The following is a 23,033-nucleotide window of genomic DNA, read 5'->3' as shown; positions in this document are numbered from 1 at the left end:
TAAACATTTCCCACTCCCTTCAGCTCTGATTTCTGATAGAATTTATCTAGATAACTCCAGAGGCCCACAGGCAAAACCTTCCAAGACAATAGTAATTCTGTTGTGCAAACATTTAAGTTACTAGATTGGGATTCTTTTCCTCTAGCACTCAGCACACCATCCCTTGGGCATTACAGATTCTAAAAAGTATGACTCCTTTATTTATTCCACTAATATTTACTGAGCACCTACTTTGTGTCAGATACAATGCTGAATGCTAGAAGTGCAACAAAAAGAGTAAGAGAGAGTGTGGATCCTGTCCTCAGGGAGTGTACAATGTGGAAGAAAGCCAAGTGCTGACGTGCAGGATCAGGAAGAGCTTTCCAGAGGACAAGAGACATCTTGGGAGCTGATGAGGTACAGGAAGTAGCTCACAGATTGAGCAGACGCCCATGAGACGAGGGAATGCAGGGACCTCCGAGGAGCTTAAAGAGGTTCAGACTTGGAGGAAACCGATGTGAGGGCTGGAGAGGAAAGGAGTAGAACTTTCAAATCCACATCAGGGAGCCTGGGCTTTATCCCGGGAGCACTGGGTAGCCTTTGGAGACCTTAGAGCAGGGAGCGGCACGCCGGGTTCCAGAAGGCAGCACATGGTAACCATGGCTAGGGAAGAGGTTCCACATCAACCCAGAAGAGAAACGGTGGTGGCTGTAATTAGAGCAGAGGTGGCAGGAGTGTGACAGGCTGGAGGGAACACAGAGGAATCAGGGTGAGCGAATAAAATCGGTTTGGGGCAAGTTATGGAAATAGGGGAGATAGAGTCAAAGAATGACACACAGATTTCAGGTCGTGCAGCAGGTGATGTCTATGCCAGTTGCAGAAAAGAGCAGGAGGGGAAAACATGTTGAAAGAGGAAAGGGAAGGTGGTGCATCCAGTTTTGTGGCATGACGCATTAGATGTGCCCAGGAACTCTCTGGGGAAGAACGGCAAGAGCAGTCATGGCGGCGTCAGGGCCAGCGAGGAGATAGGTATGGAGGGCGATGAGGGATGAGGATGCTCACAGGGTGGGAAAATTGAGGAACATCAGTCATCCAGGTTGATAAAAGAAGAGGAGCTTGCAAAAGAGAAGAGAGGAAGGAAGGAAACATGGGCAGGGGGGTCATGGGAGACACAGAGGGGCAAGGACCCAGGATGCATGTGTGCTCACAGCGCATCTGGCTGCAGGAAGTCAGGTAAGAGGGGGTAGAACTCCACGGGAACCGGCCATGAGGAGCGTGCGGGTGATCTTTTCATGAGGAGGGTGCAGGTCATTTCATGTCATTTCATGGGGAGAGTGCTGGTGATCCTTTCATGAGGAGGATGCAGGTGATCGTTTCACAAGGGGAGGGCAGTTGATCATTTCATGAGGAGGGTGCAGGTGATCGTTTCATGAAGAGAGGGGGGTGATAATTCCATGAGGAGGGTGAGGGTGACCATTTCACGAGGAGAGGGCAGGTCGTTTCATGAGGAGGGTGTGGGTGACCGTTTCACCAGGAGAGGGAGGGTCATTTCACGAGGAGAGTGAGGGTGATCATTTCATGAGGAGAGGGTGGGGGATCATTTCCGAGGGGTGCAAGAGGCAAGGCCAGGCATCTATAGTGGAAGACACGTGGGGTGAGGAAACAGAGGCAGCAAATGTAGACAACAATTTGAGGAGTTTGATTGTGAAGAGGAGAGAGGTAAGGAAGTAGCCGGAGGAATGTATAAAAGGATATATAATTCTTTTTTTTCACAGAAGGAAGAGATTTAAGCTCACTTAATACAGGGAGAATGGGGCCAGAAATGAGGGAGAGAAGGAAAACACAGGTGACAGGGAAGATAAGGGATTGAGATTCCCAAGAACAAGAAAGAAATGGATTCCGGGGCCCCAGGGGAGGTGAGCCTCAGGCACGAACTGAGGGGCTTCTTTTTTTTTTTTTTTTTCTGAGATGAACTCTTGTTCTGTCACCCAGGTTGGAGTGCAGTGGGTCAATCTGGGCTCACTGCAACCTCTGCCTCCTGGGTTCAAGCGATTCTCCTGCCTCAGCCTCCCGAGTAGCTGGGATTACAGGTATGCGCCAGCATGCCTGGCTAATTTTTGTATTTTTGGTAGAGACAGGGTTTCACCATGTTGGCCAGGATGGTCTGAAACTCCTGGCCTCAAGTGATTCCGCCTGGGCCTCCCAAAGTGCTGGGATTACAGATGTGAGTCACTGTGCCTGGCTGGAACTGAGGGGTTTCTCTCATTGTGAAAGAAAAGAAGGATGAGAGAGTGGATTCAGATAAAGTGGGGCGTGCATCCCTATGATCCCAGGGTGGGGGCAGTTCTCATTCAGGAAACTTGCACCTTCTCAGGGAAGCAGGAGGCAAGGTGGCTGCTGAACACAAGGGGACGGCAGAGGCAGGAGCAGCTGTGGAGAAGCTGCCATGGGAAGCAAGATGATTGGCCAGGGAAATGTCTGGGAGCTGAGGAAGACAGAGATCCTAGACTAAGTGGGAAGTCAGAGAGCTACGGCATCCTGAATTTGCAGAGCGGCATGTTTTCCAGGAGAACTCATCGGCCTATGTGTAAATGCTGGAAAAACAGACATTGGATTTAGCTGTGATGATCCCAGTGACCACAGAGGCGGCAAAGAAAGTGCATCACCTCACACATCACCAGGCGGTCCTTCCTCAGCAGCAAGGGAAACGCTTTAGTGGATGGACGGTGGCCAAGTTTATATTTGTCAATGTCATGCTGAAAGATCTCTGGTCTGCATAATAGACACTATTTCTTCCTAACCTGTCTTGTTCTTTACGAAACTGACGGGTATATTTCAAAGTTTATATCCTTCCTAACAAACCAGGGACATGGTTATTACATACTCCCCCTAAGAAATTATCTTCCCCTGATGGGCAGGGTGGCTCACTCCTGTAATCCCAGCACCTTGGGAGGCCAAGGCAGGTGGATCACTTGAGGCCAGGATTTCAAGTCCAGCCTGGCCAACATGGTGAAATCCTGTCTCTACTAAAACTGCAAAAATTAACCAGGTGTGGTGGTGCATGCCTGTAGTCCTAGCTACCCTCGAGGCTGAGCCACAATAATTGCTTGAGCCTGGGAGGTGGAGGTTGCAGTGAGCCGAAATTGAGTCAAAGCACTCCAACCTGGGCAACAGAACAAGACCCTGTCTCAAAAACAAACAAACAAACAGGAACCACATGTGGTCCTTCCCTAAACAGCCACTTAACTGACAAACTTTGGGAACACAGTCCCTGGAGGCATGGAAAGAATGCCACATCAGAAGCCAAGAGATCAGGGGTCAGCGCTAGTAATCTGATGTGTGACGCTTGATCAAGTTTCTTTTTTTTTTTTTTGAGACACAGTCTCCCTGTGTCTCCCAGACTGGAGTGCAGTGGCACGATCGCGGTTCACTGCAAGCTTCACCTCCCGGGTTCATGCCGTTCTCCTGCCTCAGCTTCCCGAGTAGCTGGGACTACAGGCACCACCACCACACCCGGCTAGTTTTTTTGTATTTTTAGTAGAGACGGGGTTTCACCTTGTTAGCCAGGATGGTCTCGATCTCCTGACCTCGTGATCCGCCCGTCTCCGCCTCCCAAAGTGCTGGGATTACAGGCGTGAGCCACCACGCCCGGCCTGATCAAGTTTCTTAACCTGCACACCTCAGCTGGCTTCTCTGTAAGCTGTGAGATCCACCCAACATATGGGGCTTTCTGAATGACTGATTCCCAGGTTCCAGGCACAGGGCATGACTAATGACTGCCTTCCCATCGCTCCCTCTTCCTTCCAGCCCCTAAGCTCATCTGATTCTATAACTTAAAGGAATGGTGTAGAAAACTAAATGCCATAGGTATGTACTTTACTTTTTTAATTTTTATTTTTATTATAAGTTCTGGGGTACTTGTGCAGGACGTGCAGTTTTGTTACATAGGTAAACGTGTGCCATGGTGGTTTGCTGCACCTATCAACCCATCACCTAGGTATTATTTTTCCTAATGCTCTCCCTCCCTCCAATCCCACCTCCCAACAGGCCCCAGTGTGTGTTGTTCCCCTCCCTGTGTCCATGTGTTCTCATTATTCAGCTCCCACTTATAAGTGAGAACATAAGGTGTCCAGTTTTCTGTTCCTGTGTTAGTTTGCTGAGGATAATGGCTCCCAGCTCTATTCATGTCCCTGCAAAGGACAGGATCTCATTCCTTTTTATGGCAGCATAGTATTCTACAGTGTGTATGTAGCACATTTTCTTTATCCAGACTATCATTGGTGGGCATTTGGGTTGATGTCATGTCTTTGCTATTGTGAAGAGTGCTGTAATGAACATACATGTGCATGTATCTTTATAATAGAATGGTTTGTATTCCTTTGGGTATATGCCCAGTAATGGGATTGCTGGGTCAAATGGTATTTCTGGTTCTAGATCTTTGAGGAATTGCCACACCATCATCCACAATGGTTGGACTAATTTACATTCCCACCAACAGTGTAAAAGCGTTCCTATTTCTCTGCAACTTTGCCAGCACCTGTTGTTTCTTGATTTTTTAATAATCACCATTCTGACTTGCATGAGATGGTATCTGTGGTTTTGATTTGCATTTCTCTAATGATCAGTGATGTTGAGGGGTTTTTTTTCCATTTTTTTTGGCCACATGAATGTCTTTTTTTAGCTAAGAAACAGATTTAATGGGTCCCAAACCAAATGATACAAAGTGTCATGAAATAATTACTCTTCCTACATGAAATGCATCCTAGTATTTTCTGTTTTATTCTATTTCATGCTTGTTATCACTCCCAAAATTAATGTCATTGCCCACTAGTGGACTATGTCTTGGAGTTTGAAAAACTGTGTGGAAGGCCTGCTTTTGTATAGCTAAAACATATCAGTGAAAACAGAATGGAAAATGTTGAAGCTTATGCCTTAAAAATGCTGAACACAGCTGTGATGAACTTCTCTCAAAATGACAAGAACATTTCTGTTTACTTTCAGGACAGACTTGGCTCACCTCTGAACCCCTGTCCTTTTGGCTAATTCCCATACATCTTCCATCCCCACCCGTGATACCTTGTCCTCTGGAAGCCTTTCCTGAACCTCTGAATCAGGACTTGGTTCCCTTCTACATGTTCTCGAAGCACGCAAGAAATCATCTACATATAGTGCTTAGCATAGCAAATGGCTCATAGTGACCAGTCAATGTTAGAATATATTGCCATAGTTTGTTTACTTTTCGATTTTTCCAGTAGATTGTACACTCATGAGGAATTCTTGCCCACAGGGGAAAAAATTTCAGGATGACAATGGTTCTGCTTGTGCACATACTTATATCTGCACAAGCAGATTTTTTTCTTTTAACACTTAGCACCCAGTCCTTTAGGTGTTACAAGGTTAAAAAAAGAAAAACCCAAAAGGTGTGTTCTTGGCATTAGCTAACACTCCAGTTAAAGGCGAAAAGAGCTAAGCCAGGTGTGGTGGCTCGTGTCTTTAATCTCAGCATTCTGGGAGGCCAAGGCGGGCAGATCACTTGAGCCCAGGAGTTAGAGAATAGCCTGGACAACATGACAAAACACCGTCTCTACAAAGTGCACAAACTTACCAGGGCATGGAGGCATGCAACTGTGGTCCCAGCTACTCAGGAGGCTGAGGCCAGAGGATCCCTTGAGCCTCAGAGGTGGAGGCTGCCATGAGCTGAGATTGTGCCACTGCACTCCAGCCTGGGCGACAGAGCAATACCCCATAAAAAAAATGCAAAGAGCCAAAGAGCAGACCTCTGACTGTCTTGTCCTCTTTCCCTCCTACTTGTTCATGAATTAAGTACCCAGTGAGGAAATAGCTGTCAAGGTATAGGTGAGCTTCCAGTGCAAGCCAAGTGCTGTGAGTTCATGGGCAGGTAAAACTCTCTGAAATGCTGGAGAGAACCTGAATGGCACTTGTATCCATTGGTAGAGAAACCATTTAAAGTGTTCCTCCTGTTCTTAGAAAAGGATCAAACTCCTTCATATGACTTAAAGGTAGGGCAACTCTACAGGGCAGTTTGCCCAGGACAATCTGGGTTTGTACCTGTTATCCAAGCTTAGTGATTAATAACATGCTCTTTCACTCTATGAACAGTCCCCATCTGGAGGATAATGCATATGGTTCACCTGCTTACAGGCCCTGTGTGATCTGGCACAGCTGACCCCTCCAGCTCTACCCCGCAATAGCCCACACACCGGCACATGCTCCTTTCTCACAGCATCACTGCTATCAGAGATCACAATTTTCTTCACTCCAAGAAGTTCACTGGTTAAGGTCATATGGCAAATTAGGATGAGGAGAAGAGGTTTAAATGGAAGCTGCGATGCTTACCCTGCTCATTTCCACTCACCTGCAAGGCTTAGACTCGACTGCACTGGGATTCCAGGCTCACATGCTGCAGGGCCATTCTACAAACACTGTTTCTACCTCCCAGAACACCCTGTCTGGTTCACTGCCACGTCTCCTTCAGGTCTCAGCTGAGCCATCACTGATAGCTCTGGGACACCCCAAATCTAGCTGCACACATAACACCGTGTGTGTCCCCTAGTGAAACACTTACTCCATCTTTCTGCACATATTTATTCAGAACTTGGTATGTGCCAGGCCCTGTTAGAGTGGCTGGGGACACATCTGGGGACAAAATGCCAGCCCTCATGGAATTTCATGCTAGAGGAAAAAAGAGACATAAAGGAAACTAATAAAGTAGAGTTGCACGACATTATAAACTGATATATAAGAGTACAAATATCCCATGAATTCATCACAATTCATTATAATTTCCTATTTGTCTGACCACATCTCCCTGCGGGTTTTGTAGCACGGTGTGTGATCTGAGGCTCGCAACAAAGGCCTGGTGAATTCATCAATAGCAGTTTCCCTTTCCATTCTCTCCATTGTCCTGGGAGCTTGTCCTGCTCTGATGACATACAAAAGATAATTGTATCTGTAACTAACCTTCTAAAAAGTATCTGTCCCACACATTCAGGATTATTAACACGGATGCCATGTTCACTTTATTCTCAACAACTACTCATTTCTGAATCATAAGGTTCCTCATGGAGGTGGAGATAACCATATCTACAGAGGCATTTTGTTTATGTTTTAGGGACTGTCCTTTCCATGGCTTCCCTAGTCCCTTGGGTGCTGTGTAAGTTGTATTTCCTCCATTAATTCTTCACTAGAAAAATGTGTATATGCTCAAGCTGGGATAGGAAATAAACAATGAACTCAGGAGTAGCATCTGCCCAGAGATCCCTGCCATTGGACATTCGATGATTGGGTAAAAAGTTAACTCATCAGCACCTTACACCTATTAGAAAGGCTACTATAAAAAAAAGATTTTTTAAAAAGGCAGGTGCAATGGCTCATGCCTGTAATCCCAGCACTTTGGGAGGCCAAGGTGGGTGGATCATGAGGTCAAGAGATCGAGACCATCCTGGCCAACATGGTGAACCCCATCTCTACTAAAAATACAAAAATTAGCTGGGCGTGGTGGTGTGCACCTGTAGTCGCAGTTACTCAGGAGGCTGAGGCAGGAGAATTGCTTGAACCTGGGATGCGGAGGTTGCAGTGAGCTGAGATCGTGCCACTGCACTCCAGCCTGGTGACAGAGTGAGACTCCATCTCAAAAAACAAAAAAAAGACAGCATTGCTGAGAATGTGGAATATTTGAGACCCTTTCTACCATTGGTGGGAAGGTAAAATGGTCCAGCCACTGTGGAAAACAGTATGGCAGTTCCTCCAAAATTTAAACATAGAATTACCCTATGACCCCACAATTCTACTTCTGGGTATATACACCCCAAATAATTGAAAGCAGCATCTCAAACAGATATTTCCACGTTCCTCTTCATGGCAGCATTATTCACAATAGTCAAAAGTTAGAAGCAACCATCAACAGATGCAAGGATAAGCAAAATGTGGTATATCCATAAATGGAATACTATTCAGACTTAAAAAGGAAGTCCTGTCCAATGCTGTCACATGGATACAGCTTGAGAACACTAGGCTAAGTGAAAGAAGACAGTTACAAAAGGATGGATACGGTATTCTGCTTATGTGAGGTCCCTAGAACAGTCAAAATCTTAGAGACAGGAAGTAGAAGGGTGGCTGCCAGGGCCTGAGGGGAGAGAGGGATGAGGAACTAGTGTTCCATGGGGACAGAGTTTCAGTTTTAGGAGATGAGAAGAATTCTGTGGATGGATGATGGCAATGGTCACACAACAATGTAAATATACGTAATGTCCCTGAACTGTATGCTAGAAAATAGTTATGAAGTTAAATTTTAAGTTACGTGTATTTTAACAAAATAAAAAAGTTAATTGGTAGGTCACCTGGGACTGTGGTTTAAAGCAAATGCTTGATGGTTAGACGAATCTGGATGGTCCAGCTAACCTGACTCTACCCCTTACCGGTTATAAGGCCTGGACAAGGGGCTCTACCCCTTGAGCCTCGTTTCCTCATCTGAAAAATTAGAATAATAATAATATCTAATTTATATGAAGGCTTTTGGAGGTTAAATGAAGTAGTAATGCCTCTTACATATAAATAAAATTCTGAGTATAATCTATGGCACATAAATTCTAAATAATAATGACTCAAAACCATATATCATTGGTTTTGTTAATGCTGATTATTATTATAATTAATAGTATTAGCTTAATTCAAAGGCTAACATCAACCTACAGCAACCTGCAGAAAGATGTCCTGCCAAATATTTGCTAATTTAATCCAGGAGCAAAAATCTATGATTCTGGGCTTGAGTGAGCTTTCCCAATTTCTAAAACTCTGATGCTCATTTTGTCCCCAAGAATGTGTTTAGGTGACAGAGCAACCAGAATTTGACATGTATAAATGCTTGGCATGTTAAAATAATGAAAGATATTTTCACCATTGTAAGGAAATACCTTTTAATCCATCTCTCTGGTTTAACATCACATTTTTCTATAGCTTCTCATGATTTCTTCCTTAACAACTGGAATAGGTATGAAAAAGCTAAGATGAACACATAGCTACTTAGAAATGAGCTGCTTAAAGTGTTAAAATAAGAGAAACAGCAAGCATGAGTTTAATGCTATGTATGCCGTCACAATACTAATTTCCCTATTTTAAATTAAAGAGTACACACATATACACACACACACACGGAATCATATCTATATTGCTGAGATTTTTCATTGTATAACCATATATCATTTTAAATGCTTTGAGGCAAATTATTAAATAAAAATGAAAGACTGAACTCCATAAAAAGGAAATCACCTGAAATTCAAATATAACCTTGCTAACAAACCATCACATTAGCAACATTTTTAGGGGCAACAACATAATCAGCCACTCTAAGACATCAAATGCATTAAAAACAGGAAGTACTAACTCTAATTCCTAATTTCAAGACAGGCAAATATACCGTAATTACATCACACGTTCTAAGGAGATTTGTCTGCGTGGGTCTACTTCTGAATCCCAGAAGTTACATACTTGTACCACAAGCTCATACTCTTGAAAGAAAATTCTGGACCCAGTCCACATAGAATTTTGGTTAAAACATCTAATTCATTACAGAGAAGAATTTAGTCTTTTCCACAGAAGAGAGCATGTGTTAGAATGAGAATACTTTATAGAAATGACCAATGACAAGCCGGCTATGTAAGGGGGCCTCTGATGCTCGGTGTTAGCAAGAGACAGAGAGTATTATTGTTGAAAGGGATCTTTGAGATTATAGAAAGGGCTGAGGTATGAATAAAGGAACCCCATCCCCTTAAGGCCTGAAGGAGAAGTGAGACAGCAAAACAAATCAAAGTTCCAGGAGTTGCACCGTGTATGGTAAGCGCAGACGCAGAGAAGACATTTCTGCAGGAGAACAGAGGTAGAAGTTTGCTCAAGTAACAGTTGCCACCCTGAGGCACCACAGCACAAGACAACAGCGGAAGTGAACATGACAACGCCGATGGTGAATGACAAGAGTCTTGCCTGGATACTGACATTTTTAAAGTGTAGAAGAAAATCACGGGTCACTGAAATAGAGGCTGACGGTGCCCAGCAGGTTACTCTTGAAATCAGAAACAAAAGTTCATGAGAGACAAGAAGGCAGAAACAACAAAAAAAAAAACGTAGAGTGGATGGCTAACTTGCAGGAGCTGTGCAGCTGAGGCTTTGCAGGTTTTAGAAGCTCTCCCTACGCCACGTCTTTAAATATATGTATGTTCAGTCAGCAGAAGGAAGGGACTAACAAGAGCCTTCTGTGGTGGGCACCTGCACCAAACAATGGCACTGATCTCAGAGGGATTTTAAACAGCTGTGCATAAACTTCAAAAGTAATTTGCAACCATATTGGTAAATGTCACCCTTCTTCCCGCTAGACACAGCACTTTTAAGAGAGATTAAGCATTCGCAGTAAGCCTGCCATTTTACAAGCGTTACCAAAGATAAGTTAGGGGAAAAAATGAAGATGATGATTCACAAGGTCGGGGTGTGGGGTGGGGTGGGGGACCCAGGACTTAAGAATAGGGCTTGTCTGTCACACAGCCTCGGGCAGGAAGGGCCCAGTGGGGACCGTGGCTTCTAGGGAGCAAACTAAGGGAAAAGAACAACGGAGTGGACCCTCCAGGCTTCTTGCATCTCTCACGGAGCCTCCCGAATCCCAATGGTTTAGAATTTTCTTTGCCAAAAGAAAAGGACAAAGAGGCCGGAGTTGACAGAAAGCGTGGGCGGACTCCTCAGATCTTGTAGGTGGTTCTTAAAAGAATTCAACAGGCTTGAGGTGTGTTCTCAAAGGGCAACTGGAACGTCAAGGACTTGGACACCAGGCACAGATGGTTCATTTCCCCACGGGCAGGGAGAGGGCACGGGGTGCTCTCTCTTCGCTCCACCTTCTCCAGCCTAGTCCCTTTCAGCCTGTGCCACTCCTGAATCACCTTTTATTAGCACCACGTCCAGCCCGCAGACGGGCAGGACAGCCCAGGGGACAAGGCCCTTCTGTGGCGTTCTCCATGCAGGAATGACCGGAGTCTCCCAATCCAGCCAGCCCGTGGACCTCTCTTCATGCCCACTGGGGAGCGCCCACGCCTGTAGCATTCAACAGTCACTCTCCCATTGATAACGGTGGCTCTCGAAAATCCAATACCACAACATACTTTATTGCACAAATTTTGCTTGGTTAACCTGGCCCTCAAAGATGGGGAATAACCTCACTTGAGGCTACAGGAATGAGCACCCAGACTTTCTTTTTTTTTTTTTTTTTTTTTTTTTTGGTATCTTTCAAAGACCTGCCTTCCCCTCCCCCAGGCCCTTGACAAGAAACTTGGCTTGTTTAGAAGCCTGAGCAATGGCACCCCAGTCCGTCATCCAATACATTCCCAGAAAACGGGGTATGCTCCCCTGTGGACAGGATACCATCTGCAGAAAACGCCTTTCCTCACGCATTTTTTACCAAGAATATAAAAACTTTCCACCTTCTTCCCTCCCCGCAGGCCCCCTTTCGTTCAGGTGAGAAGGAAAAGGGAGAAGAAAGGAGGAAGCGCCCCCAGGCCGGCGGCCCCCACGCGGCTAAGATCGCCAGCCTCCCGCATCCCGCATCCCATGCGACCCGCACCCCAGAAACCCAGCGGGGAAATGACCTCCGGTGCGCTCCTGCGCCCGCTTGGTTCCATTTCCTACTCCGCCTGCTCCCCCGGTAGCCCTCACCCCTTCCCGGAGGCTCTCCGAGGGGCCCGGGTGGCCCTTCCCGCCACGGTTCTCGGCCCCTCCAGCCTGCTCCCTCCCGGCGGCGGCGCGGAGCGCGGGGCCCTACCTGGAGCGTGGGCGGCGCCGCTGCTGCCCGGTGGCGCGGGGACTGCGCGGGGACTGCGCGGGGGTTGGCGGGGCTGGCGGGGCTGGCGGGCCCGGCGCACTGCGGGTGCGCCCAGAAGGCGGTGCCGGCCAGGGGGCGCTCGCCAGCCTCTCCGCCAGCCCAGCCTCCCCGGACCCGGCGCCCCTGGCCAGGGATGCGCGCTCGGTCCCCCGTCGTGCGCCCCCGGTCCCGCGCCCCGGCTCCCGCCCCCCACCTCCTTACCAGCCACTTGTTGCCCAGCTGCGAACTGGAGTGGGAGGCGGCGGCCGGAGGGCCCAGGACAGCCCCGGGAGGGCGGCGAGGCCGAGCAGGAGCGCCCAGGCTCCGGCCACATTCTCAGCGTCAGGAAAAGGGGCGAGAGGCCACATGCCTCCCTCTCGCCAAACTGAAAACGAAACGGCGCTCCAGCAGATTGAGTGGAAAGAGCTGTGTCTGTTTTCTCTGTTTTTTACGCTAGAACGGTCTTGTAAACATTGCTCCTTTAAAAATGACCTACCCCGGGAAGTTTGGGCGCACTTCTGTCCTGGGATCATTGTTTCTAGGTGGCTTCTGACCTGGGACTTTGATTTTCTGTATCTGCACATTGTCGTTTTATACACAATTGCCAAGGTGGAACTGTTGTCAACTTTACTGTGCTTGAAGCTGCAAAGGTGATGTTGCCACCGTGCGTGTCATTTTAGGACTTTTTATGCCTTGTGGGTAATACTAATGATGGTCACAATGAGGATAACTGGGGTGGTTTCCTTTCTGTACTCCATGTAACTAATTTCTCATTCAGGCTAGAACATTGTATGTCTGGTTACTAATACACTTACTGAATGGTTTCCTTGCAATGATGACATCAAATAATTAAAATGTACTTGATTAAGATTTTTCTTGCTGTAGTGTACTAAGATCAGATGAATCTGAGAAGTAAAACAGTAATTTTTTGTCCTTTTTTCTTGTTTTGAGAGAGACATTAAAAACGATTAAAACAAACAAAACAGGCCAGGTGCGGTGACTCACACCTGTAATGTCAGCACTTTGGGAGGATGAGGCAGGTGGATCACTTGAGGCCAGGAGTTTGAGATCAGCCTGGCCAACATGGCAAAATCCTCTCTCTCCTAAAAATACAAAAATTAACTGGGTGTTGTGGCAGGTGCCTGTAATCCCAGCTACTCAGAAGGCTGAAGCTGGAGAATCATTTGAACCTGGGAGGAGGAGGTTGCAGTGAGCCAAGATTGCACCACTGCACCCCAGTCTGAGGGACAGCAAAACTCTGCATCAAAAAAAAAAAAAAAAAAAAAAGAACAAAGAAAAAAAAAAAAAAGAAAGGTGTAGCAAAAGCCCAAAGTTGAATTAGCAGCCTTCTGATCATGGGAATATAGAATGTCAGCTAAAAAGGACCTCTGCGGATGGCAAGACAGATGAAAACTGAGGCCCAGAAGTGTTTCATGACTTGATTAAATCACTCAGGTGTGCACTGGGAAATGAGTTATCATGATGCCCCTAATCTATATGAACCCAATAAAGCCAACACACACCTTTTAAGGATAAAACTATATTCCATTAAAATTAGTCCCACATTTGTCAATATCCAACAGCACTGGACTGACCCTCAGGCCGGAGGCTGTAGCTCTTGGAAGATCCTAGCCAGGAGGCTCAAGAGTGGCCAGTACCTCAGAAGTGCTGGCTCACTCTGACATCAGCAGAACCTGGCGTATAGTAGGTGCTCACTGGGTATTTGCTATGGAAATTTGGCAGGAAAGTGCATCTATGTCTAGAAATAAGGAGGCAGAGCCGAAGCAGTGATTCCCAAGCAGATTCTTTCTGCAAACTACAAAACAGAAGCTGCCCTAGCTCAGAGTGCCATCCACCTGGCTCTTTCTCCAATTGGTTTTCAGTGGATCCTGTTACACTGCGAAGAAGAAATGGCAAACTGATAACAGCTGCTGTGCCTAAAAGATGGTAAGTTCCTCACACCCCATATCTGGGTTTCTCATTGACAATTAGGCACTGAAAGGAAGCTCATATGTCCTGTTAATTTAATCAGTAGTTAGTGGCTTCAGAAAAAGTTTTATACACCAGGTATGAGAAGGACTTTTTTTTTTTTCTTTTTGAGACAGAGTCTTGCTGTGTTGCCTAGGCTGGAGTGCAGTGGCATGATCATAGGTCACTGCAGCCTTGATCCTCCAGGACCCAAGTAATCCTCTCACCTCAGCCTCCCAAATAGCTGGGACTACAGGCACACACCACCATGCCCAAGCTAATATTTAAAAAGATTTTTTTTTTTTTTTTGTAGAGATGGAGTCTCACTATGTTGCCCCGGCTGGTTTTAAACTCCTGGGCTCAAGTGATGCTCATACCTCAGCTTCCCAAAGTGCTGGGATTATAGGGGTGAACCACCATGCCCAGCCTGTGATGACTTTAGATGGACCACTCATATAATATTCATAATCTTATGTGATATGTATCATCATCATCATCATCTCTCTTTAACAGAAGAGAGTAATGAGGCTTAGAAAGGTTATGCACCTCCCTCAAGATCCCACGATTAATAAAGTACCAGAACCAAGATTCAAACCCAGGTCAGGCTAGAGCCACCATCTCAAGAGCTTCTGAATAATTAATTCTCTTTTTTTTTTTTTTTTTTTTTTTTTTTTTTGAGATGGAGTCTTGTTCTGTCACCCAGGCTGGAGTACAGTGGCACAATCTCGGCTCACTGCAACCTCTACCTTCTGAGTTCAAGTGATTCTCTTGCCTCAGCCTCCTGAGTAGCTGGGATTACAGGCATGTGCCACCATGCTCAGTTAATTTTTGTATTTTTAGTAGAGATGGTGTTTCGCCATGTTGGCCAGGCTGGTCTCGAACTCCTCGCCTCAGGTGATCTGCTCGTCTCGGCCTCCCAAAGGAGGATTACAGGCATAAGCCCCTGCGCCCAGACAAGTCTCCATTCTTACATCGTGCACTCAACTTCTCTTTCTTTCTCTTTTGGACAACTGATCTTTGAGGACTCTTGGCTACTCAGTCGTCCTATAATCGTATAGTCCTACAATAGGAAACCTGTTAACCTGAAGACTGGATCTTTTAAAACAACATCCATCGTATATCTAAAAAATTGGGATTTTTTAATTTTAAAATTTCATCTAAAACAAAAAATTCACGTCTGTTCTGGGTATCCATTAGGTGTAGTGGACACCTCTAGATAGTCTTGATGCCAGCATCCTGTAGACCCACCACCTCCTTTCCCAGGCCACAGGGTGTTTCTGTTTTCTATCAGACACTGTCTCTTCATTTTATAAACGCGGCTGCTCTCAGAAGTTCTCCACACCTTTGTTCCTGGAAGAGGAAATGGCATTTCCTGGAGGGGATGACACGTGGGTGGTGAGGTTCCAGTCATTACGTTAAACACACACCAACTTTCAGCTGTGCACTTCTTTTCCTCTTTCAGGTTCTACCCTGACGTTTCCTGGAGTAATGCTGAGGACTGCCTGTCGGGTAGCCGTTTCATTCAGTTCACTGCATCTCGGAAACACCTGACCACTGCCTTGGATCCAGCGGCCCTCCTGAGAGCTGAGGAAGCAGGAACTCCAATGTGTCTGCTCCCGGAGCTGCCACAACCCATTTTCCTGCAACTCAAAACTTGGAAAAAGGAACCCAGGACATCGCTTTACTTTTGTTTTGGACCTAGTTGGTGATTATACTCTCTCTTCCATGGAGACTACCTCTTGCATCCTTCCTTCTATATGAGTTTTAGGATAGAAATTAAAAAGAAAACATCTTATTTTGAGTCTTGATTTGGAGAAAGGTAGTATTCGGGGAGAAGCAGGCTATGATACACACAGAAAATTTGAAATTTGAGGACAGAGTTACTTAACAAGGACATTTCTGTCTCTGCAGCAGGCACAGCTTGGAGGAAACCAGTTCGTACTATTTGATGAGGAATTTGGCCACCAAACCACTGATACTTTCTCAAAGGTTTGGCAGAAATTGTTTTTCGAGTGACTCACCAGAGTCCGTAGAAGAATCAGCATGGAATTAGAGGACAGTGACCTACCCTCGCCAAAGACATGAGTGACGTGTGAAGTCTATTGTCAATTTATTCAAAAAATATCAAAATTATTTTGGGAGCTATGGGTCAGAGTTGATAGGCACAAACAAATAAACAAACAAACAAAAACATAGGTATTTTAAATTCACAGCTTGGATAAGAAAAAGGGAGATGTTGTCATTTCTCTTCTTCAATCCAACTTTAGATTTTCAAGCCGGAAAAAGATAATTAGAAGTCAGAAATCGTTATTGCCAGAAAAGAGCTCTAAACCCTGAAACAAACAACAAACAAACAAACAAAAAACCTGGCCCTCCTCTTGGGGAGTGATAAACCTCGATTACTGTTGATAGTAAAACTGGTATCAACTATTCCAGTGAAAACCCGTGAAAGGCGAACGTAAACCTTACCCTGGGTTAAGGTTTGAAAACTGTTTATAATATATATTTGAAAGTTTCATTATTTAAAATATGTATTGGACATGCTTTGTAATGTTAAGTTACTTTAAAAAATCTTACACAAGGGAGGGGAAGTATGTATTATTCCTTCATTTAAAAAGAGATACAGTGTGAATATTAGTTAATATTTATCGTACATTTACTACCTGTGTCAAGGCATAGTGTGACACACTTTATTTCAATTATTTAATTTGATTCTAACAACGAATCCCCTGAGCTGCATAATATCCTCTTCATTTTACAGATGAGACAATTGAGTCTTAGAGGTTAAACAAATGATTTCCTAAGCTCATTCAGCCAATAAGTGGTAGGGGACTACTTGACACCGGTCCGATTGATCCTCAAATCCATGATTTCTGCCATCATATTCACAGAAAGAAGACAAGAGCTGAAATTCTAGTCTGACTCTTGAAACAGTCAAAGAATCGTGTATGTTTATGAAAGTTCTGATTAATAAGATATTCTGAGGACAAAAGACATGAATAGATGGGCAATGTGTAGATTAGAATGTATCACAATGCCCACTAAATAATAAAACTATGGAAAATGAAATTTAATCCTTACTGTGTAGAATATTTAGAGTAGATTGTTTTTTCCTGGGTATCAGTTACTATTACACTATACAAGAATAAAATTAAACAAGAAACGGTTCCTCTGGTATTTTAGTTTTTTAAAGGTGGGAGTTATAAAAACAGTATTTGCCATCTGGTTTTAGTTATGGCTTTGGAAATTCTATGGGTACAATTTGTTGTCATTATTGTTGTTACCACTACTGATACAGAGACTCTAATTGTGACATTAGTTTCCAAATCAGATAGTGAATAACTACGTTTTCAATGTTGTCTTAACACAGATACAAGTTAACAGGATATGCTTCTGGTGTGTTTCTGGATTCTAAGGGTAGAACCAGCATAAAACTAGTCAGTCCAAGTATTTCTAAAGATCACCAGACACAGTTCTCCTGGATTTGGGAAGCCTAGAGATGTTAGCAGAATAACTATGGCCCAAGTGGGTATGAAATTTTGTCTGAAATTAAAGAGATATTGATTAGATAATCCACAGAGACTGCTTTTTAGTGATTATCTTCCACCAGAGTAAAACAACAGCAACCTGAAAACCCAAAAGACCATACGTTTTAATGGCAAGTCCTCCCCAGGAAGGATTAATCAATCTGAGAATTCATCTGTAAATCCAGGAGGAAGAAATCAAGATGAAAACTGTCATATTGATCAATTTGACTGTGGCAATTTCATAGTTTGACGTAGTGCAATTGCTTTAGATTTGAAAGGGAACTTACTTTTGAGTAAGTCACTGTATCTGTTTAGATTTGAAAGGCACCTTACTTTAGAGTCAGTCACTCAGTCTCTTTTTTGAAAAGGAAAATGCCACACCTCACCCTCATCATTGCCTTCTCCTTTGTCCATAGCCTGGCTTTATTCTGCCATTCATACACACACACACACACACACACACACACACACACACACACACACACAGGGAAGAGATTTCTCATTTTACAGAAAGTATGCCGGGCTACACAGGATATTCTATCAGGTTTCTTCCAGCTATAAAATTCTGAGACTACCAAATTAAAGTACTAATTGTCAGTGACGGGGGATGTTCTACAATTTGCTTCTAGTGGTACTCATTGCTAATTTCCTATATTCACTGGCATAAAAAATTTCAAACACCCTCATAAAAGGCTATACTGGTGGTACCAGGAAAACACTGAAAATCATTACTTTCTGTGTTGTGTCCAGCTTTTTTGGCTACATCATCACCTCGACCATTCACTTTTAAAGAAAAACTTCTGTGGAACAAAAATGTAAAGATTTTTTTTTTCTTGGCGGCTTAGCACAGTGGCCTAGTGTGGCTGACTATGTGTGCCTGTTGTGTGAGTCACTTAGACGTGCTTTGTTTCTTGGTCACAGTTTATCCCTCAGCGCAAGCATCTCACCCTCAGAATGTTTGTATGGGACCCAACCAGCAAACCTGGAGACGGGTTATTTCTTTCACCTTGGATTGGCTCATCTGCTGTGAGTGGAGCCAAGCTGACATTTCCTTTCCTTTATCTTCTTTCCTTCCTTTTTGTCTGCCTATCACTAGGTAGAGGCAGCACATAAGAGAGGGAAAGTCATGCACGTGGAGTCCAGCAGATCACCCAGAAGGCAGATGTTCTATCTCCAGTTTACTCATTAAAACAAACAAAACCACACCTGGATTGCCTGGTACTTAAATAAAATGCACTATGATGACTGAAGAAAAATCTCTTATACTTAAGAAATAGTCTTAATAGCTCACATTTGTATTTCTATTAGCTTACAATTCTATTTCTAATATTTGTATAATATTAAAAATAATTTTAAAAGTGAACTAATCTTTTCATATCTCTTATGAGAACTTGATGGAGATATGATGTTTGAAGATCAAAGATACGTGGTATTTGAAATCAGAAAATGTGTTTATTTTTCTACAGATTACAAATGTCATGCATTATTTCACAAACTCTTCTCAAAGTGGTGATTTTAAAATTACTAAAAGGAGGGTATATTCATATCACCTCCCAGCATTTTTATAGGTAAGATTGATTAGCTATACCCTCTAACATGCTTTGATCCCTACAAGCCTCAAGAAGAGAATGGTGCAATTTGAATTAATAACTACCCATCATAGAGCATTTGCATCACAGTATTTTCCATATATGATTTTATTTAACCCTACGGCAATCCTATGATATGGGGACTGTGCACACATTACAGATGACAACTTGAGGCTCAGAGAAAGTAAATAACTTACACAAGACCACAAAGCAAGTGAGAGGGAGAGTCAGGATCAGAACCCAGGCAGGCTTCATTAGGAGCCATGCTGAACTCTGTCTAGAGAATTCGGACCACCAACTGCAAAAGCTAAAAGAAAGGGTCGTATTCCACATATAGATTTTGAGAAATGTTTGTTATTTTTCTTATGATAAAGATTATGCATACACACATACACGTGCGTGCGCGCGCACACACACACACAACTAGAAATTAGAGAAAAGAAAAAAGATTAGCCAGAATGTCACCACCCACAGACAGATAACATTTTGGTATTTTTAAATATTCATTTATCTATACTTTTTTGAATTATTTTATTTTAAAAATAACTTTTACTGGTTGCCTGATTATGAAGTGATAAATATTCACCATAAATATTTTGAAAAATATAAAACTGTCTATAAAAGAAATTTGAAATCATTGCTAATCTCAAAATATAAAGATACCTGTCAATACTTTGGCATTTTATCCTCCTTGTGGCTGAGGTCACATATCTTGAGACTGAAGCCCACATTTTCTATACCATACAGTTTATAGTTTAGGCCACATCATTTTTACAATTGTTTCTTTGGTTTTGACTTGATTTGCTGATGTTCTATGTTTTAGAAAATTGCAGATGTGATTTTTTTGTTCTGGTTGCTCTGAATAGGACAAGCTACTTTGCTTTTTACTGAAGGACAAATATTGTTCCTATACATATAAAAAAACTCAAAGAATGAGTAATGATACTGTTTAAATCTGCCCTTATAACTCCAAAGAATGACTTCAAATTTTCTTTCTTCCAAAGCAACTTTTCAAAGCATTTCCACTGCACAGTGAAAGAAAACCACAAATTCCTTGTTTAATATCTGGAATCATGTGCTTTTAACAAGAGGAAAAGGTCAAGTCTGAAGCAACTGATACAGAACTGCCAGATTAGGTACGTAAATGGAGGAGTTACATCAATTTGGGAGGGCTGCAGAAATGTGGATTGGATTTTAATCACACTGAGAAAGTTTCTCTTGAGCAAAAGACATGATGGTTGTTCCCCAGAACCTTTCTGTCCTGTCCCTTGCTCTGCCAAGGGAAATAGAAAAAACATAAACATTTAAGAACTTAAAAGGCTTCTGGATAAAACTCAGCTTGGTGCAGCACATTTTAGCTACCATAGCTTTACTCCCAAGCTTCCACCTTTCCTAGGAACGTAGTAAAAACCTGAGCTAAAGAAACCGAACAATAGAAGAACTGAAATTCTTTAAACCTGAGTTCTTGAGGTTATAGTCTTTGTACACTCCATAAAGTCAAAGCCCTAAAAAGATTTTTAAAAAACAAAACCCTTATACCTGTGTCTGTATCCCAGAACCTCTTGACATTTACTTACTTTTTGCAGACTTACACATTCTCGTTTTCTTGTGATTAAGTTTGGATAGAATGAAGACCTCTCCCACAGTTCTCAACTTAAAGTCTTTCTTCTACTTCTTAGCTATGAAAGAAAATTCAAAAAATTCAATGCTCTACTTTGTAACTCCCTGGACATAGTGAGTCCATTATGTACATCATGAGGAGGGAGTGGAGAAAGTGGAATTCTTATGTAAATTCATACAACTTTGGAAAATGGTTTAGCAGTACCTACTAAAGCTGAGCATATGCAAAACCAGTGACCCAGGCATGTCATGGGTACATAACCTACAAAAATGTAGACATAGGCACTAAAAGACATCTACAACATGTTCACTGCAGCCCAGTTCATAATCAACCCAGAGTGGAAAAACCCAAGCATCCACCAACTGGAGACTGCACAATAAAACTCTAGTATTTTCATCAGTAGAAACATGCCACAGCTTGAACACATGCTGAAAACAAAATGTCAAGTAAAAGAAGCCAGGTCCAAAAAAAAAAAGACACACTGTATGATTTTATTTACAATAAATCCAAAAACAGGTAAAATTAATTCATGCAATGGAAAGTCATGAGAGTAGCTACTGCATCTGGGGAGGCGGGTGGTGGAGTGTCAGGGAAGGAGCACCAGGATGGCTTATGGTGCTATTTTTATGACTTGATGTAGAGGGTAGGTAATAGGTAGGTCCACTTTGTAAAAGTTCATCTAGCTGTGCATTTGTGACTTGCATTCTTTTCTGCATGTGTCAACTCCGGTAAAAAGATTACTTGAAAATCAAGTAAATTATTATATTTACAAAGCCCTTTCTATGTAGCCAGAAGCAGGGTTGGTTTTCCAGGTGACTGAGAATTCGTCAGGAGCTTAGTGAGTGGAGGGCAGGGGACAAGTGTTCTCTCTCTCTCTCTCTCTCTCTCTCTCTCTCTCTCTCTCTCTCTCTCTGCTATTCTGTAAGCTAACAAGTTAGGCTTGGTGACAGTGTGACCTTAAGTAAGCCATGCATACTTTCTGAATCCTTTTTTCTTATTTGATGAGTGAAGTGTTAGTTAAAATGGTGTCTCCAGTCCTTTCCCATCCTCACTGCTATGATTCAAGCCCCCTGCTTCTCTGTGAGGCTTCCTCTGACCTCTTGATTTCACAGTCACCTTTCTCTCTTCCTCTCTCCTGGTTCCTCCCTCTCCACCCCCATCTCTGTCCCCCCAGACTTGAGTTTGTTTTTTTTTTTTTTTTTTTTTTTTTTTTTTTTTTTTTTTGAGACGGAGTCTCGCTCTGTCGCCCGGGCTGGAGTGCAGTGGCCCGATCTCAGCTCACTGCAAGCTCCGCCTCCCGGGTTTACGCCATTCTCCTGCCTCAGCCTCCCGAGTAGCTGGGACTACAGGCGCCCGCCACCTTGCCCGGCTAGTTTTTTGTATTTTTTAGTAGAGACGGGGTTTCACCGTGTTAGCCAGGATGGTCTCGATCTCCTGACCTCGTGATCCGCCCGTCTCGGCCTCCCAAAGTGCTGGGATTACAGGCTTGAGCCACCGCGTCCGGCCTTGAGTTTGTTTTATATCTCTTCTGGTATCTCCTCTGGTTTCCCGGCACCATGTCTTGTGTAGAGCAAATAATAGTGCTTTAAAAACTTATCTGTGAAGGAAAAAGTTCAGTAAAGTGTGAATTTTACATTATAGTTAGTGGTTAAATGCCTTAAACGCTTAAAAAGTAGAATTTATCTCAACCTGGGCAAAAGACAGACCATGCCAATTTCTAAATGAAATCCAATAGCAAGAATGCATGAAGAACAAGCAGGAGTGGTGAGGATTTCCTCACTCTGTCCCTCAGAGGTGGCGCGTCTCATCTGTGAGATGAAAGTGTCATCACATCACTGATATAAGGTATAAGTACAGGGAACATAATCATCTGGGAGATTTTAATTTGAGCTAATAAAAGATAAGATGTTAACGCTAAGAGTCTTGGGACTTGACAAAGAATATTTAAAAGGAGGGTTGGTGGATAAAGAAACTGTGGTACATTTATATGTTGAAAGACTACTCAGCCATAAAAAGGAATGAATCAACAGCATTTGCAGTGACCTGGATGAGACTGGAGACTGTTATTCTAAGTGAAGTAATTCAGGAATGGAAAACCAAACGTCGTATGTTCTCTCTGATATGTGGGAGCTATGCTGTGAGGATGCAAAGGCCTAAGGATGATACAATGGACTTTGGGGACTTAGGGAGAAGGTGGGAGGGGGGCGAGGGATAAAAGATTAGAAATATGGTGCAATGTATACTGCTTGGGTGATGGGTGCACCAAAATCTCACAAATCACCACTAAAGAACTTACTCCTGTAACCAAATACCATCTGTACCCCAAAAACTTATGGAAAAATAAATAAAAGAGGGTGGGACGATAAGAATTTGTCATCTTGTTTTCTGAATTGTTCCATTGTACTTAATTGTACTTCTTCCCTTAAAGAGTTGAAAATATTCCTAAACTGCTGGAGGATACACCTCTGATAGCTTCAGACAAATATCCTCTT

General features: G+C 43.4%; 1 protein-coding gene and 1 long non-coding RNA gene across 4 annotated transcripts in view; one reads left to right on the top strand and one right to left on the bottom strand.

The window, feature by feature from the left end:
* PRKCQ (protein kinase C theta) overlaps positions 1–12,204 on the bottom strand; it is a 157,565-nt gene extending 145,361 nt beyond the window's left edge. Inside the window, exon 1 of one of the 3 annotated variants that reach the window (XM_030940712.1) lies at positions 12,059–12,204. The gene's annotated coding sequence lies outside the window, so the exon portion shown is untranslated. Of the gene's footprint in view, positions 1–11,797; positions 11,873–12,058 lie in introns of those variants that run through there. The other 2 variants (XM_030940711.1, XM_030940714.1) reach the window with 2 other exon arrangements.
* Positions 12,205–15,234: 3,030 nt separating this feature from the next.
* LOC115900377 lies at positions 15,235–18,588 on the top strand. Its single transcript, XR_004060038.1, has 2 exons — positions 15,235–15,509; positions 15,716–18,588. It is a non-coding gene; the product is annotated as an uncharacterized LOC115900377 (long non-coding RNA).
* The last annotated feature ends 4,445 nt before the right edge of the window (positions 18,589–23,033 follow it).

Source organism: Rhinopithecus roxellana, chromosome 11 (genome assembly GCF_007565055.1).
Source record: "Rhinopithecus roxellana isolate Shanxi Qingling chromosome 11, ASM756505v1, whole genome shotgun sequence".
Classification (NCBI taxonomy): Eukaryota; Metazoa; Chordata; class Mammalia; order Primates; family Cercopithecidae; genus Rhinopithecus; species Rhinopithecus roxellana.
Note: the sequence above shows the minus strand (reverse complement) of the source record. Positions and strands in the feature narration are given on the sequence as shown.